We start from the raw sequence: 18,694 nt of genomic DNA, 5'->3' as shown, positions 1-18,694 counted from the left end.
CCTGTGACTCAGTCTTCTGAATGCACTTTTTCTAACAATTCATTTTCCTCCCACCCCACCCCACCCCGCTCAGCCCGTTTTTGGTTGTCAGGAATCAGAAGAATTCAAGAGGAGCTATTCATATTTGCTTAAGCTATGAGCTTCTAAGAAAACTGTTTTGCTGAATTTGACACCCCCCCCCAAATCCATCTACTCTAGCATTCCATGTCCCCAGCCTCTGAAACTGAAGGTTCTTATTTAAGAGATCAGGGCCCAAGTCCACCAACAGAGCTATCTATTGTATATTTGCCTAATGCACTTCAAAAATGATTTAATCTGATAGTTAAGAATTATGTACATTAATTTGGGAAATTGGGAATAGAACAACTTCCATTTGTTTCTTCTCATACCTTCCATTTATTTACTCATACAACCCAGAATTCTAGTAACTTGCAAGCAAATGATCTCTCTCTAAGCAATATCTCCAAACCTTTCAGAACAGCATCTCTGTCATGTTCCTCATTTGTATTTTTCCAAACTGAAAATTCAAAAATCTTAAACATTCCTTCACAGGAAGATATTTCACATCCCTGATCATTTTAATTGCCATATACTGTATCTTATCTCTTGTTCAAGAGGCTAGATTTATAGAGTTATAAAACTGCCTATTCAATATTGATAGCCAATGAGTTAAGGCTATCTCGTGTTGGCTCAAGCTGCACAAAATCGGGCAACTGGGAGCTAAGGCTGATGATGCCTTTACAGACATGTCCTGCAATCAGTTTTGGTTGTTTGATGTCACAAACTGTGCTTCCTTGCAACTTACCCTCCATGCACCCACACTTTTCCTTCGACTTTCAGCATTGTTTATTTATTTTGGGCATTTGTACCTGGCTCTTCAGCTAAAATGGCTTGGAAGGGCTTAATCAGTTGCCATCCCTGCGCCCACAGCCTTATAATTTAAAAGGCATGGCACAAAAGAAAATAGGGACAGGAAGGAAAGAGGGAGGGGAAGGAAACTCAGGCACCAATTCTTAAAGAGTAGTTATTATTATGAGTTTAAAATAAGATTTTATTTTTATAGGTTCTGTTTTATTTGTCCTGGTTTTCGTTTTCCAGTGCCATGTTTGTGCGAGTTTATGCTGCTTTATATTAAATAAAGATTGGGTTTAAATTTCATTTGGCTGCTTAATACCCTTGTTTTTTAAAAAAGGGTTCTCATTTCAAGATCTAAACTAAAATGGGTTCCTGTTATGATATCTCACATTTTCATTATTATACCCCAAGCACACAAAAATTATAGGCTATGTGTGACCTAGCACAGGAGAATTTTGCTACTATTCATGAACTGATATCACCAAACATACTTTCAGGTCCTGTTTGGGACCATTTGCATTCAGGTGAGAGTATGAAGGGGAATGTATATGTTCTAAATGGTACTAAAATTCACTAATACCAGTACAGTCAACATATGGCAGTGTTCCCTCAATGATGCACTCTCACAAAAATCTCATAAAAAGTGAAAATATTACTGTATTTTTATATCCTTTATTTTAAACTACCATTATTGGAAAATGATATGCTTCTTTTAAACTAGAAATTCGTGGCTATGATTAATTTAATCCATACAGAATCAGTTATTAAAAATGTGAAGTCAGGCAAACTCCTTTATGATAATAAATATTTAAATTGTACAAACAGCTCTTAGGTAATCACATTATAGGAGTAAAAGAATAAGAATCAATAAAAAGGCATAAAATCTGTGGAGGAAGCATCACACAGCTAGATTAGCTCTTTGCAGTTATAGGAAAAATGGGCCAACCTTCTGTTTTCCAAATAAATTCTATGAAGGTAGATGCTACTGTTCTTGATCAGTTTCTGAATTTCTATGTTTAGAAAAAGCATTCTTGGCATGACTTTTAATTGTTCAGTGGAACCCAAGGGGACACGATGAGCAATTAACAATGTTTAACAATGCTCTGTGCTGGAGGTGATAATGTTGTGCAGTTGAGTATGCTCCCCAGATATGCAGAGGAAGCGTTGCTTTATGACCCATCTCTTACAGAAGTGAGAACTGGAAGGGCAAGAGCTGTGCCTTCTCTGTGGTGACACCTACACCTCTGAATATGCTGCCAACAGAACGATGTTTGCTGGCTTTTCGGCACTTAGTCAACATGTTGTTTTTTCAGAAGATCTTTTATGCTGGCTAATAAAAATTGGCATTGGTTTTATTTCTACTGGGATTAATGTTGACATTTTATGGCTGTGTTTTAATGAGGCTGTGTTTGTTTTGATATCTCTTTTAAACTGTGGTGTTAGGCTTTAAAGTGATTTATTGTGATTTGTTTTGTTGCTTTTTATTGTGGATGTACACTGCTTTGGGTGGCATCATGGTGGCATATAATGTAATATATTAATTTAAAATGAAAATAAAAATAGTTTACCAGAATTGTAGCTAAGCAACTAGATCTTTGCAGTGAAAGAACACATCTAGATAATGATAGGGAAAGCCAGTCTAGATTGGTCTGTGATCCTACACTTAGTGGAATCAAACTGGAGATAAAAATGCATTTGTACCTTGAATAGCATCCTATCTGTCTCTTCCATTTTTCCTTATCAATTTGCAGATGGTAAATGCCATGAGCCACAAGACTTTGCAACTAATTTCCTGCCACTGTAATATGCTATGTCAGCTCCATAAAAGCAAAACTGGACACATCTTAGCAGCATTTCTGATTATTAGCTATTTTGCCATTCAAATCGTCTACTGAGCTAGCACAGCCCTGACAATCACTTAGAGAGCAGAATGGCAGTAGGATCCTGCATTACTTCCCCTCAGTCTTTCCTATCACTTGTGAATTATTTACTGTACAGTAATTGCAAAATTATATTAGCTGGCAGCAATCATTGGCGTAGCCAGGATTTTTTTGGGGGAGATGGGCAGAACCGAGTTATCTGTGACGCAATTGGTCAGTTAGTTGCATATATTTATTTATTTACTTGATTTATGGGGACAGCTGCCCCCCTGCAACCCCACTAGACACGCCCATGGCAGCAATACACTGGTCTTGAGTTGCACTAGCAATGTTCTAACTTGCCAGTAGGAATGCACTTCTGTGGCATACTGAACCATGGCTGTGAAGAAGGAATACTGGTACTGTAAAGAATAATTTGCAGAACAGCAATCAGCATGTTTGGCTGCCTTAGAGAAGAATCGTTTTAGAAAACTATTCACCTAGAAAAGGATACTCTAGCAGGGATGGTCAGCATACAGCAACCATCTCTAAAGCAGATGCAAGCAGATGCACTTAAGGATTAGCTATCAAACACAGCCAAATGCACACAGCTGAAGCTCTAGTTCTCACTGGGTGGGTAAGCCTCTGTGGGTAGTGTTTCATTCCGACTGCTGATGGGGGTTCAGATAATGGAGTACTCTTACACTTAAAAAATACACACAGCTGTACATAGAAAGCTAGATGTCAGGGATAAGGTTTCTCAGCTAGCCTTCATCTTGACAAGTTGTTTTATATGTGCAGACACCTTTTTTCATGACATGTCAGGAAGAAGACTAAACCTGAACTCTTCTCCCTGCCCGTCTTTTTATGTACATCTGCCATGTGAGTGCAATCTGAAGTGCTGCAGTGTGGAAAATGTCAGGAAGAGAACTAGGACAACATCTATATCTCATGAACAACAATTTGACTGTAACCAACATAGAGCATTTGTATTTATTTATTTTTTTTAAAAAAATCTAGTTTTGAGTCATTTTACAATTGTGATAGAAACGTTTTAATATTTCAATGCACCGCTCCCCTCAAAAAATTATTCCAATAGAATAGACAATTAAATCATTGAGACTAAAAATGAAATCATACAACAACTAAGAAACAAGATGAAGTTATAGTAGTGATACTCATGTTTGGGAGTCCTCTTGCAAGAGAGGTCTGCCTAGTCTCCTCTGAGATGTCCTTCTGCAAACAGGAAACCTATTTCATTTTCATTTTATTGTCCTGTTGCTGCTCATATAGGCATAGGTTTAAATAGCTACTGTTTTATGGTTTCCTCTGATATATTATTATTATTATTTCTTTATTTAATATTTACTTATTTTTATATAAGTTTTAAATGGTTCTTGTTGTTACCTGTTATGAAACAGCGGGATAGAAATGAAATAAATAAATAAATAAATAAATTCAGCCACAACATACCATGTGTTTTAAATTGAGATTTCCAAGTTTAATGTTGTTTTCCTGCTGTGATTTATACTGTTATTTTGGAGCACTTCCAGATGGTCTGTTTCTTGTGCATTCATCCTGATTTGTTTGCAGGGAGATTTAACAACATTGGATGTTTAATGAACATTCATTCAGATTTGTTTACAGGGAGACTAGATGACGTTGCTTGAAAGCAAGTGTTATCCCACACTTTCCAGTGCGTTTTTCCAGCACTTTCCTTATTGCAAAAAAGCCCCATATTTGGGGGAAGTGGCTTTGTTGCACGAGGCCTCCTACTCATCTGTAATAGCAAAACCTGAATTGGTTGGTATGTGATAAAATCCCACCATAAAATAGCAACGTTCTGCAATCACTCCCTATCTGTGATGTACATCTGTGATGTACACCACTTAAGGTGCTGCTCTATTTGGCAAGGAAATAAAACATTGGTAAACGGGATTAATAAATTGCTGACTGGGTACTTTACGTGATTCTCAGAACAGAATTATATGGAAAAGACAATATTTTGTTGGCTTAGGACCTGTCCCCATGAAAATATATCTATAGTTAGTTAAAGACTTTAAGCAATCAGACAGTAGAGCAGACACTGTCCTCAGGTAACCTCATACAGCTTCCTTCAGTGAAAAAACGCTGTCTCTTCTCAGACTAACTTACACATTGAAGTGCTTAGTTCTCTCACATTCTTCTCTTTAGGAATGACAGTAATGCAAAGCACTCCCTTTCCTTTCTGTATCACTGGGTGAGGAAGTGTCAATGCAACACAATGTTTTACCAGCAGTGCTGAACTTGGCTTCTCTTTTAAATGTATATCTTTGTGTAAGGTGCCACTTCCAAGGCCTCTGTTTTCTTTTTTTCTTTTTTAAAATATTTTTTATTAAGGATTTTCTTGTTTTACAGAAGTGTAGTGCCTCGTATTTTTTCTTCTTCTTCCATGTAACATTTTTACAAATCCGTTTCATTTGTTGAGGCATTAGGGGGAGAAGAAAAAAGAAAGAAAAAAGAAAGGGGGGGTGGAGAGAGGGAAGATGGATGGGGGTGGGGTCGGGTGGCGGTGTTTCTATTATGTTTAATGTATGCAGAGTTTGGTGTCAGCGTTGCTTGTGTTGTTCACTTGTGTTCCTTTGGTGGTGAGAGAGGTTGGGGTTGGCCTAGGGTGTGATTGTTTGCTTGTGATTGGCTGTGGTGATCTTTGTTTTCGTGTGTGAGTGAGGTGTGTGTGTGTTTTGGATCAGGTTAGCCATATTGATTTGTATGCTGTTGGTGGATTATTGTCGTTGTCCTGTTGGGCTGTGTATGTGATAAAGGGGAGCCATCTTCTGTTTGTCCCCGTGTCAGTTTCAGTTTATTAGTAAGGCCTCTGTTTTCTAAAAAGGAAAGCAGAGGGCATGAATACCTGGTTCTTGTTAAATATACGCTGGGGTTTGCTTTATTTTTTTCTACTCAAATACATTCCTAAGCAGATTTCAAATGTATGCTTTATTTCTCCATCAGGCACTCTAAGATTACATTTAGGAAGAAGATGGATGTCTTAGAATTATGATTTTTCTAATTATCCACACTGGTTTGTCTGCTGAGAAACATGTAAGTATCTACTATGGAACTCCTCTGAGTTGCAGAAGATTCTGGGCTGGGAAGCACACAGGGCTGTAGTTAGCCCTCCTCTATAAGTGGGACCATTACATTTCCAGCTGGAGCTTCAGATAAAGAGTTAGTGATTTCCTAACAACAAACAGGAAATTCGAGAACCTGTTGACCAATCTTTGTGTTCCAATGGGACTTACTTTGGAGTAGATATGTATACAATTGAACTACTTGTGTGTGTGACTTCTTAGAATCAGAACCATTTTAAATTAATAAGAACAGAGTTTCCCCCCCTCCTATGCTTTAACGTGGTACCTCTGGTTACGAACGTAATTCATTCATTCTCCGTTCTTAACCTGAAACTGTTCTTAACCTGAGGTACCACTCAGGGACCAATCGCCGCTGCTGTGCGATTTCTGTTGTCATTCTGGGGTAAAGTTCTTAACTTGAGGTACTACTTCTGGGTTAGCAGAGTTTGTAACCCGAAGTGTTTGTAACCTGAGGTGTTTGTAACCCGAGGTACCACTGTATTTATTCTATGAAGCACACACAATACATTCATAAATAAATTGAGCTGCTTTTAAAGAGAGAAAAATAAAATATATTAAATGTCCTGTCTTTTTCGGTCATGGAACCCAAGATAATGAAAATATGGTTTCTAGGCAATCCCATTCAGGCACTGTTCAAAAACAAGTCCTGCTTAGCTTCAACAATGTGGTGGCCTCATGTGCCTTAAGACCATACCCTGTGTTTTTTATTCATTTTTAGTGCAGAAGCTTTTACTCATTTATAATGAAGTTACCCCTTTGAATCACCCTTCTATATGGACACTGTTTTTTTTTCTGTACATGTATATCATAGTGCACCTTCTGGCCTCACCTTGTTTACAGTCCTGTTTACACAAAGTGCCTTGGAGCAATACCAAGATCTTTTGGGCCTCATCATCTCACTGTATAACTAACCATGGATCTGAGTATGTCAAAGACTTTTGGTATTTGCACTTTGTAAAGGAAGGTTGGTAATGGTGAACAAGCCGTTTTTCATGGAACCACTGGAATTCAATTTGAAAATCATTTCTGTACGTTATAATATTGCAGTACCTTCATGTACCACAAAACCTGTTGATACAGGTAAATATCTCTGTTTATTGACACATTTCTGTGATTAACAACACTTTCTTGCTGGGGTAAATTATAAAGTGCTGTTAATCACACTCCCCCCCCCGCCCCCCAGTATCCCTTCCCTTATTTTTACATTTGTCACCATCACTGTATGTGATTTAGTGTCAGCTGCAGACGTATGTCTTTTGAGGGTGGCTGATTTGTTTTGGCCAGCTATAATTGAGGAATGTCCATCTGTTGTATGTTTTGTTTTAATTTAAATCTGTTTTTCATTAGTTATATTTCTTTAATGCATGTAATTTTGTAAACTGCACTATGTGACAAAAGTATAAAAATCAGATTACTAGTAATACTACTACTACTACTACTACTACTACTACTACTACTAATATCTTTATTGTCATTACCCCCTCTCGGGGACAACGAAATTACTTGACTGCTCCATAAAAACACTAATTAAAACAATACAGTATAGTACAGCAAGGAAGATTAGATGACTTTCAAAGTCCAGGCTTCCCATTCAGGGCCGAGATCGCTCTGGAGAAGAAGCTGTTCTTAAGACAGCTCGTTCTTGTCTTCATCGTCCTGTATCTCCGTCCCGACGGCAGGAGCTCGAAGAGACAGTGACCAGGATGCGATGGATCTTTTACTATGTCCAGTGCCTTCCTATGGCACCTTGTGGCATAAATCTGCTGTAAGGTGGAGAGTGGGCAGCCAACAATGCTCTCTGCTGCCTTAACAACTCTGCACAACCCCATCCTGTCCTGGGTAGTACAGCTTCCGTACCACACACATAAGCCATAAGTGAGCACGCTCTCAATGGCACAGTGATAGAAGGCAAGCAGCAGTTTCTGCGGAAGATGGTTTTTCCTTAGAATTCTCAAAAAGTACAGTCTCTGCTGCGCCTTCTTCACAAGCCCCCTTGTGTTGACACTCCAGGACAGATCCTCTTGTAATTCAATGCCCAAAAATCTGAACGTTGTTACCCTCTCCACACAGACCCCATCAATCAAAAGTGGCTGGACATTGCTCTTCTGTCTCCTGAAGTCCACCACAAGCTCCTTTGTCTTCCTTGTATTTATGAGCAAGTTGTTAGCTCTGCACCACTCTGTCAGCTGCTCCACCTCATCTCTATAATCCGTTTCACCCTCCCTTTCAGGGATGAGCCCAATCACGGTTGTGTCATCTGCAAATTTGACAACCCTATTACTAGGGTGAGCAGCGACACAATCGTACGTGTAGAGAATATAAAGGAGCGGACTGAGTACGCATCCCTGTGGTGTTCCTGTGTTAGTCTTAAGCATATTAGAGGTATAAGGGCCCAACCGAACCCTCTGGGGGCGGTCTGACAAAAAGTCCAATATCCACCCACAAAGTGATAACGGAAGCCCCAGATCTTCCAGTTTAGACATCAGACGTTGTGGTAGAATGGTATTAAATGCCGAGCTGAAATCTAAAAAAAGCAGTCTGGCATAACCCCCCCCCCCCGCTGCTCCAAATGTGCAAGGACGGCATGGAGGGCAATCGCCACAGCGTCCTCTGTCGATCTTTTCGTTTTATAAGCAAATTGGAATGTGTCCAGTCCCTCTGGTAGGCAGGCAATGACATAATTTCGTACCAGCTTTTCAAAGCACTTCATGATTATAGGTGTGAGTGCTACTGGACGAAAGTCATTCAGATCTTCCGGGTTAGATTTTTTTGCTATTGGAACGATAAGAGGACTTTAGGCAGGATGGAACAATAGCCTGGGCTAGGGATCGATTTAAAATCCCAGTGAAAACTCCTGCTAGTTGATCTGCACAGTCTCTCAATACCCTTCCAGCTACCCCATCTGGCCCTGTGGCCTTCCTTGGGTTGATTCCCTTCAACACCTTCCTCATCTCTTCTTTTTCCACAGAGACTACTACATTCCTTTGTACTGATGATGGTGATGGTAGTGATGATGGCAAAGCCTTCAGCAGGTGTTGCTGCAGATGTTACTTCAAAACGGGCAAAAAAGGCATTCAAATCCTCTGCGAGGGATGCCCCTCCCTCGTCTGCCAGGGAATCCTTGGATTTATACCCTGTTAATTCTTGTACACCTTGCCACACCTGCCTGGTGTTGTTACTTTGTAGATGATTCTCCAGCCGCTGTCTATACGCCTCCTTTGCTACACGGATACCTCTCTTTAGATCCGCTCTAGCTAAGCTGTACAGCGACTTATTTCCACTTCTGAAAGCAGTATTTCTTGCCTTTAGCAACCCCTGGACCTCCCTTCCTGTTTGGGTAGATCTTTATCCGGCACCTCTGTGTTACATTGTCAGTGCAGAACCTAATATAGTCCAACACTTGCTCAATATGAGTCTCTACATCCTGTTGGGCGAATACCTCCCAATCGGTGTCATGAAAACAGTCTTGTAGTTGTTGGGATGCTTCAGCTGGCCATATTGTAATATCCCTCTTTATAGCTGGAGTCCGTTTCCTCAATGGAATATATTCAGGAGTCAGGAGCAGGGACACATGATTAGATTGGCCTAGATGTGCCAATGGTTCGGCCTTATAGGCCTGTTTGACATTTGTATACAGCCTGTCTAGAGTCTTTTCTCCCCTGGTTGCACACTTTATGTGTTGATAGAATTTAGGTAGGACCACTTTCAAATCTGCCTGGTTGAAATCCCCGCATACAAGAAATGCAGCCTCGGGATACTTGCCTTGTTGTCTGCTAATGGCATCATGCAGAAGACCCATTGCCTCACTGATGTTCGCATCAGGTGCAATGTATAGTATAGTTATCAGTACTGCTGTAAATTCTCGGGGGATATATATAGGTCTGCATTTAAGCGTCATAAATTCCACAGTTGGGGAGCAATGACTAGCTATCCACAGCGTGGTTTGTGCACCAGCTGTTATTCACGTATGCACACAAACCTCCCCCCCTTCTTTTACCAGAGTCCTCTGTTCTATCAGGGCGGAACACTGTATAGCCTGTTAGTTCTATGGCTGAGTCAGGAATAATTGGTGTCAGCCAAGTTTCTGTAAGCAGCAGAAGACAGCATTCACTCACAGTTTTCTCCACTGCTATCCACAATTTCCACTCCTCCAGCTTATTCACCAAAGATCTCACATTCGCATAGAAAATGCTGGGAAGCGGTAAGTTATAATGTTGTGTCTTCAACCTTAATTGCCTTAATCGCCTTCCTCCTCTGCAGCCTTTCTTCTGTTTACGGTCTCTCCTGTGTCTCTTTACTCCCCAGTTCTTTGAAGTCAAAAAATCTTCCTTGCAGACGCGGAGACACTCACAATTTGTGCAGCACTCACTCCGTAGCCGAATAGATAACATGTCCTGCCGACTATAAACAAGTCTATTTTGGCAGGACAAAAAAGCCAAATTCTGAGTTGAGGAGCAACCAGCCGCTGCATCTACACGCGCCGCCATAATGTGAGTGCCCTGTGCCCCGTACTACTGTGTCCTGTACTACTAGTAATAGTAATCATTGTCATTAAAGTATTATCAGATTTCTGTGCTAAATTTGGGGGCCTGGAGATTTATTAGGATTTGGATTTACCTGAGTCTGAGAGACTCTGAAAACAGGGCCAGAAAAGGGCCTAAGGTCTGCTTGAGAATTGTTAGGTCCTATGTGTATTGTCACATACTAGGCCCTAGAAAGGCTTGCAAGGAAGTGTGGTTTAAATAACAAGGACCAGACCCTCTCTGCCACTCCCTCCTGCACAGGTAATGCTATGGGAGGTAGGAAGTAGCAAAAGGGAGGATATGATGGGATTCTCAGTATCATGACGAATTTGTATTTACCACAAATACATTAAGGAACCCTTACCTTGGAGCAGATTGCAGATTCAACTTTGGGTATCAGGAGCTCACTATAAACCCCACCCCGCTCCATAAGTCCATGGAGAAAACAAGGATATGAATGCCAGAAGCTATGCCTAGTTAACTCATATTCCATACTGCTGTCTCAATTACTTACAAGTGGAAATATTTAATTCATAACCAGTCTTGTTACAATGTTGCTAATATAGTTAGCAACTCATCTGTACTCTATAAACTTCTGCTGAATTTCTGATTTGTTTTTGGAATCAACCATTTATGCGCTGATATCAAAAAAAAAAAAAAAAGTCTGCCAATGCAACCATGCTCATATCTATGAAGTTTGCATCTGGCAAAGATAATGTTGCCTTGCTGAAGACTAAAATTGGTAATATAGAAGCTGCTGCTGCAAGAATTCTGATGGACTAGAACCAGAACCATCTTTAACACCATTCATAATGATGGGCTTATATCTACACCAGGAATGATCAACTTTGAGGGTGACTTCTACATTTTTTTAACTTAAAAGCATCAATTCGCTATGTTAATTGCAAAAAAAGATTTTGTTACAGTTTTAATCAGCATTGACTTTTTAGTCAATTCTGTTAATCCCCTTTTCTCTAGTTTCTGCAGAACACACCCCTCTCCAAGGCTACATGCATCTCTGAACCTCTTTGTTAATCCTCCCTGCTTCTCTCTCTGCCCCACAGTGCTTATTCTCTCTTCACCCACAACACACGCTCTATCTCTAACTGCACCACTACAAGTTAACTCACAAGAAACCCATCACTGTTTACCCACCCTTTCTCTGTTTCCCCACTCCTTCTCTCTGCAATCCATCTCTTGGTTTTCTTTAATCTCATAGTACTCTGTAGTTCTCCCTCACTCTGTAGTACCACACTTCCAAGTCACAGTTCTTCACTCACACCCACCCACACCTTTCCTTTGCGCCCTTTATTTGTGCTCAGTTTCTGCCCCCCCTCCATATTCCTCACTGACGTCAGTGACACCAACACACAAGGGTTTCATTTTCCAAGCGATTCTTACATTCAGAGAGTCTCAGGGAGAAACAGGAAGGTGGTGCAGCATGACTGACTGACTGACTGTTTCGGGCTTCATGGAAATACTGTTGGCTACTCCTCTGAATTCAGGGAAACAAAAAGAATCAGAACATTCTCCAAATTCCACTTTTGGTGGGCTTAGGTGAAATTTAGATTTTATGACAATGAGCAGAGGTATTCATTCGATACAGTATTCTTCAACTGCTTTTGACATTCAACAGATTTCTTTATAATAATAAAAAAAGATGGAAGGGCTTTGATTGGTTGTTGTTCAACTTTATTGTAAGAACAACAAGGCAGAATGATACAGCATACAATGCGAAAGTCAATAAAAGTCGTTCACATCAAAATGAAAAGGCTAAGAATACAGCCAAATGAAAGTCAGTGAAATAGTCGATAAGGAAACATTAGCACCTATACACATAATGGGGCTATCCGAAGTGGGGCCAAATATTTCCCTGCCACTATCCTTCAAGGAATTATCCAGCAAGCAGACATGTGTTTCTTTACTGCACAGATTGTTCAACATTATCATCTTTTTCTTCTTGGGTATTTTTCTTGGGTATTTAATATCTCTGTGCCAATCACAATGATGTAAGCACTTCTCTTTTTAGTAAGTTCAAATTTGAGATATTTAATAAAAGTTCTTACCACAACTGATCATCCTTTATAAATTATGGGGCCGCTGATACTGAAATTGAAGAGCTAAGCTGAGAGTACATCTCATTGAACTGTGTGGAACTTACTTTTTCATAAATGTGCATAGGATCAGCCTGTTATACACAAAGAGGAGCTTCAGAAAATCAATTTTGATGAAACAACAAGAGATAGATATATGGAACGGGTCTATTTCTCGTCCATATGTGTTTATCACATGGAAAATGTCTACAAAATATCCCACAGATGGTCTCTGTCTCCAGTCAGAATCCAACACATTGTTTCCAGTAATGAAGCAGTATGTTGGAGAAGCTGTGCGGAAAAGGCTATTTTTCCATATGTTGCACTGGTTCCTATTTTGGAAGGAGGTTAATAGATCAATATCCATTAGTGGAGGTAGCAAAATTCGACTGGTACTGTTTATCTACTTATTCAGTACTCTTCCCTTAAGGGATACTCATGTCATGCAGCATGAGACACTCGTATTGTTTTGTTATTAGTAGCTAGAGTATGTATTACTCCAAAGTTTGAGGAGGTGGGGTGGGATATCAAGCATTCCTTTACTGAGATTGTGGCATGATATTTCATGGGGACATTCTTGTGATTTAAAAATTATTCCATCTGACCCCCCCTTGTGAGGGAACAGATCATAAACTTACAAAAGTTGTGATTTTTACTCATCCCTACCCAGTTTCACTGCAAATTAATAAGTGATATATTTAATAAAGATTGATTTGAGATTCATCACACTATCTATAAAAAGTAATACGTGTCTGTTTGTCATCATTTTTGCAATGATCTTTGTCTGTGATAGATATATTAGAACAACCATGTTAAATTTCATCGCACTGTTTAACTTTCAGTTTTATTTTCGTAGCCTGAGTAATTTTTTGCATAATAAATTTCAAAGTAGTGGAATTTTACTTTTAGGAATGAGTACACCGAACAAGACAAAAAACCCCAAAACATTTCATAAGAAGTTTCTGTTTTAGTATTAATCTGGCTCAATTATGCATTCTACTGTAGTACACATTTTCACTTTGGGGGAGATAATTAGCCTCATGCATTCTTGCATATGCTTGAACTTTTGGACATTTTTTTGTATCCTGTTCCAGTATCCTAGGCAGCTGCAACTATGTCACTGAAGGTCACTATCAGTTTCTAGATGAATGGGGAAGTACTGTGCATTTCCCTTATTTCTTCTCTGAACAAAAATAAAAGAAGTGTCCTAGGAGTTCACCAGACTTTTGTCACTGTTTTGAAGGGAACTAGTGTTTTATTAGTCCAGCAGCACAAGAACCAAAGTATTTTGAAAAACCACAGAAAGAGTGAGTATCTGATAATGACTGTGGCAAAGGGTTGCTCTTCAAAGGTATGACTGGAGTCAAATAAGATGCTATCTGGACGTTACTAACATAAAACAAGAGTTTTCTATAAACCTAACCAAGCTACAGAGAGCCTAGGTGCTTTAATACTGAGATTTACTCAACTCATCTAAGGAGAAAAATACATCAGCCAAAATATTATTATTAATAATAATTTCACTGTACCCTTAATTAATCAGCTATTAAATTTTAGAGCAGTAAAGGTTGTCTCATACACAAGTCATTTTGTTAAATCTGACATTCAAATCCATCTTTGCAATACGCTCTCCTCTGGAGTTGGGCCATGGAATAAAATGCTATGAAAAACAAAATAAACCAAAACCCTGCTGTGGAAACAGGACAGATCTAGTTTTCACATCCCCTGCACAGATAGAAACAAGACAGAAGTAAAAGGCACCAAATGGAGCTCAAAGCTTCAGTATGATATCAGCCTCCACATTCTGGCAGAATTTGCAACCCAAGATATCAGTCCCTCCAAGTCGGATAGTCTCACATATTCTGGGTGCCCAAAATTATCTTGCTTACAAGATTATTATTTTTCCATTTTAGGCAAGCCTTGAGGAAAGAGAAAAATTAGTGGTGGGTATTATGAAATCTTCCCTCTAAATTGACTAATTAAATATGTAGCTGTGTGCTCCAAGACAAAATGGAACTTACTTGTGGAAGGCCCCATATAATATATATACATACACCTCTCCTCCCCACCCCCATGCGTAAGTATTCACTAGATGCCATTCTCTCAGGTAACTTAGCCCCAATAGCCTCTACCAAAGGTGTCATGGACTTTGAAGAAGCACGAACTCAGGACGAAAGGGAGAAACGAGCTAAGAGGAAGGCATGTTTGGCAAATCCTCACCGTGACCATACTCAGAAACAGTATGTCCCCACTGTAGGAGGATGTGTGAATCCATAATTGGCCTTCACAGTCACCTATGGACACACCGTTTTGACCATATTCATGGAAGACAATCTTACTTGGCTACGAGTGGTCGCCGAAGAAGAAGAAAAGAAGAACTAGGCAAAGACTACGGTCACACTGGATGTTTCTTTCAAAGTGGGCTGTCATAGGCTAATAGCCTTCGGTACTGAACTTGCATTTTATTTTTCTTGACTGTGTGATCCTATGTTTCTAACATTGCAAATACATAATTGTAAGTCCCACTGTATTTACTGGGGTTTATTACAAAGCTAACATGCCTAAGATTGCACTGCAGATCAAAAAATGCAGGATCCTATCAACCAATCTGACACAATAACATGATTAGAAAGCATATGCTTAGGAACATTTTGTACGCCTTTGGATTCTGAGCCTTTTTGTGATTTTGTCAAAATTTCTGCGTTTACTTTGAAAACAGGATGACTTTAGTGGGACTATTCTAATGTAATCATTCAATGTATCACTTCTATCTCATTCAATCCAGTGATGTGCTATACTTTTTTTGTTTTTGTTAACTGATTTTTAAAAATAATTCTTTAAATTTTACCTTAAGTCAACGATGTGTGGGTACATTATCCTTGAAGGTGCTTAAAATAAGCATCAGCTGATTAACACACATACAACACACACACCTGCGTTCTGTCTCTCTTCTACAAATTGAGCTGGTCTCTTCTAAAAGCTGCAGGAGTGTACTCATTTTTCACCCAGAGCTATAATTATTTTCTGCTTTAATTTTACAAAAACCTTTTGTTTCATTCCCATGAGCCCATCTGATCCTTATATTACACTTGCTCTATTAAAACACTCATGGAGAACAAAGCACAGTTGTACTGATTCATAAGTAACATCTTTCCTCTTCTCTCCTTTCCTCCCCCAACCTCCACCTTTTAAATACTGGGTACACATACTAGCAAAGGTTATTTTTAACAGTGTCTTTGGTTTTCAATCTTCTGTCCCACTCTTAATCTCTTTTCAAAATGGAGACAACACTTCCAATCCATAGGGACCTCACGTGTTATCCAATAATTCTCAAAGATTCTAGACAGAGGCTCTGAGATTAAATCTGCAAGCTCTTTTAGTGACTCTTGGATGCAGCTCCTCGGGCCCTTGAAATTCGTAGATTCATTTAAAGTAGCTAGGTGTTCCCTTACCACTTCTTTTCCTCAGCTCCCTTTATTATGTTATCACCAGATTTGGAATTGCTTTTGTTTGGGTGAAGACAGAATCAAAGTAGGTATTGAGCAGATCTGCCTTTTCTCTGTCACCCAACAGCATTTCTCCATCTTCTCCATGCCCATGCAAAGAACCTACTACTTGCTTGTTCTTTCTCTTGCTTTGAACTCAGCCAAAGAAAACTTTTTTTAAAAAAACCTCTCTTGCAAGTCTGAGGAATATCTTGACCGGATATAATGTGGTTTCCTATGTTCTTCCTATTTTTGCACAATAAATTGCAGTGAAAACCGATTGCAGTTTTGGGAAGCACGAAGGAAAATGTGAGGGTAATACATGAATAAAGGTTTCAACAGAATCCCATCATATGGAGTAGCGAGACGGAAACTATATTTAAGGTAAGATAAACTTGGAAAAGGTTCTGAAATAAACAAGAAAATGATTGTGCTCAAGAGAAATCATGTAAAAGGGCAACACAGCAGCATAAAGACAAAGATGGCTGCAGGTGAGGTGACTCTTGTAATTTGCCAAAGAATAATTATTCTGCATATTTCATGAAATATATCAAATCAATCAAAAGTTATCTTTAGAAATTATCATACCAGATTAAAAATAATTTCCTAAATCAATCACTATTAACCTACTATGGTGGCTGATTTGTGAAGGAATGCTTTTAAGAGGCATGAGCTGCACAAGGACACTCAAAATCATGCTGATTTTCAGTGAAATCAGGCAGTGAGTTAAGCATCCTGTTTCACTATGGAAAGTCTATGGCTGTGAAGGCATTTTTACAGATCTTGAATATTAAGTGCTTTCTTTAAAATAAAAATAAAAATCTACCTGTTTCCACTGTATGTTTTTTCGTTTGAATGTCTAGACCAAAATGCACATCACTACTTTGATTTTGTGTCATATTCTCCAGATTCAACTCCTCCTCTTCAGGGGACAAGCCCATGGATTCAGAAGTCTGAACAGAGGAACTTCCCCTCAGAATCAGTTTCGAGAATCAGTTCCCCATGCCCTGAAAACACCAGCACGTGAGAGGCTAATTTGACAGCACCGCTCCAACCTGAGGAAGCTACATTGCCACCTTGGACTCCAGGTGAGAAGCCACTGCCTCTACCCTTTGAAGCCAATTGCCTTTGAATGAGGCTAAACCCCCTTCTACTGAAAATGCTTTCATCACTGGAGATGGAGCTAGCCACAAAGATAGAGATGAAGCTCTATTTAAAGCTCAGTTTGCTTGTCACTGAAACAACATTTCACCCTGTTCATACTCTCCAGTCTGACAGGATGTTGTCCAATTTTCTTGGACTTTGCCTTACTGGAACCTGACTGCTGCTTTGCTTGACTTTTGGTTAGTGGAACTTGAATCTTGCTTTGCTTGATGTTGCCTTACTCACTCTAGAACCTAAATTTTGACTTGCTGGAAATCAAACTTGTAACACACCCTGTTCAGGCTAGAACCCCATCTGGTGGAGACCACCACCTGGAACAGAACATTCTGAGACTGCTTTGTTAGTTTTTGATGACATTTCACCTGTGTGCTGTTGTATAAGGAAATATGACATAACCACCCACTCTGTTCTATCTTTGCTTAAAAGGAGCCTAACTGTTCTAACACAACAGCTGCCACTTTTTCAGCAGGAGAACTGACCTTGTCTTCCAGAGACCTCTGCATAAAGCACCACTTTCTCCAGTGAGCTCAAGTGAGCTTCTTCACCAGGCCAAAATTAGCCCTAATTTTGAGGAGAAAAGTTTCCTCTTCAGTGCCACAGTAAAATGTGTCCTCAAATGATCCAAGTTAATTCTGGTTCTGTTCATATTTGCCCTTTTCTAATAGTTAGATAAGACACAGAACTTATGAATTAAGCTGCTATATTTGCCAGATAGTACCATATCCTCTTCTTATAATACAGCTTAAGGTACTGAACTGGAAAGTTTAACATAAAAAAATAATAATATTCCAGCTACAAGGTACATTGAAACAAAGTCTAATTCCTTGTCTCTGTTGATTCTAATGCAAGGCCACAAATAGTTGCTTGGCTTTACATACTCTGTGCATTTACTCAAGTTGAAGATACTGCTGTTTTCCTCGTAGAGGCCTTCAACCTTGTACATACATACTGTGAGCATGAAAAAACAACAACAGAGCCTTATCATTTGAATGACTGGGCACAGATAACTGGGTATTGCTTCTTTGTCCATTAAATGTCTTGTCAGGAGTCCCTGGGGTTTGGCATGTTCTTCAGATGTAGAAGAGAATGGGTGTGCAACACTGCGATTTGAAAATGACAAGCAGGATGAAGTCTTGGTCAGGTTTAGTATAAATAAATATTAGGGATCTGGCCTTCTTCTTGGTTTTGTCAATAAATAAGCATCTTCTGTTTGCTGTGTTTCAGACTCCTAACTTCTTGTTTCACCCCCTGACCCAAAGCAACCTTGAGCTTGAGCACAAACTCTCCAGTCCCAGATTTAGATACCTCCTGGACCTCACAATGTTTCTTAGTGAAACGTTTTAGACTTAAATACTATTTGGTACATTACACTGTGATGAAGTTACGATGAGTCTTGCACTCTAGCTTGCAGTAAACATGGAACGCCTATGTTGCACTTAGAATGCATTTCTTATTATTAAGCTTTGATTAACTGATTAACTGTTGATTAGAAATGCTACTGTACTGAATAAATATCTCAAAGCATACAAGAACACAGTGAAACTCAGGCAGATTTCCCATGGCTCATATTTTTAAGGAGTATAA

General features: G+C 39.4%; 1 protein-coding gene across 6 annotated transcripts in view; it reads right to left on the bottom strand.

The window, feature by feature from the left end:
• ZBTB20 (zinc finger and BTB domain containing 20) overlaps positions 1–18,694 on the bottom strand; it is a 484,288-nt gene that overhangs the window by 285,572 nt on the left and 180,022 nt on the right. The window lies entirely within an intron of this gene.

This window comes from Podarcis raffonei, chromosome 4 (genome assembly GCF_027172205.1).
Source record: "Podarcis raffonei isolate rPodRaf1 chromosome 4, rPodRaf1.pri, whole genome shotgun sequence".
NCBI lineage: Eukaryota > Metazoa > Chordata > Lepidosauria > Squamata > Lacertidae > Podarcis > Podarcis raffonei.
This window is presented reverse-complemented; position numbering and strand designations above follow the sequence as displayed.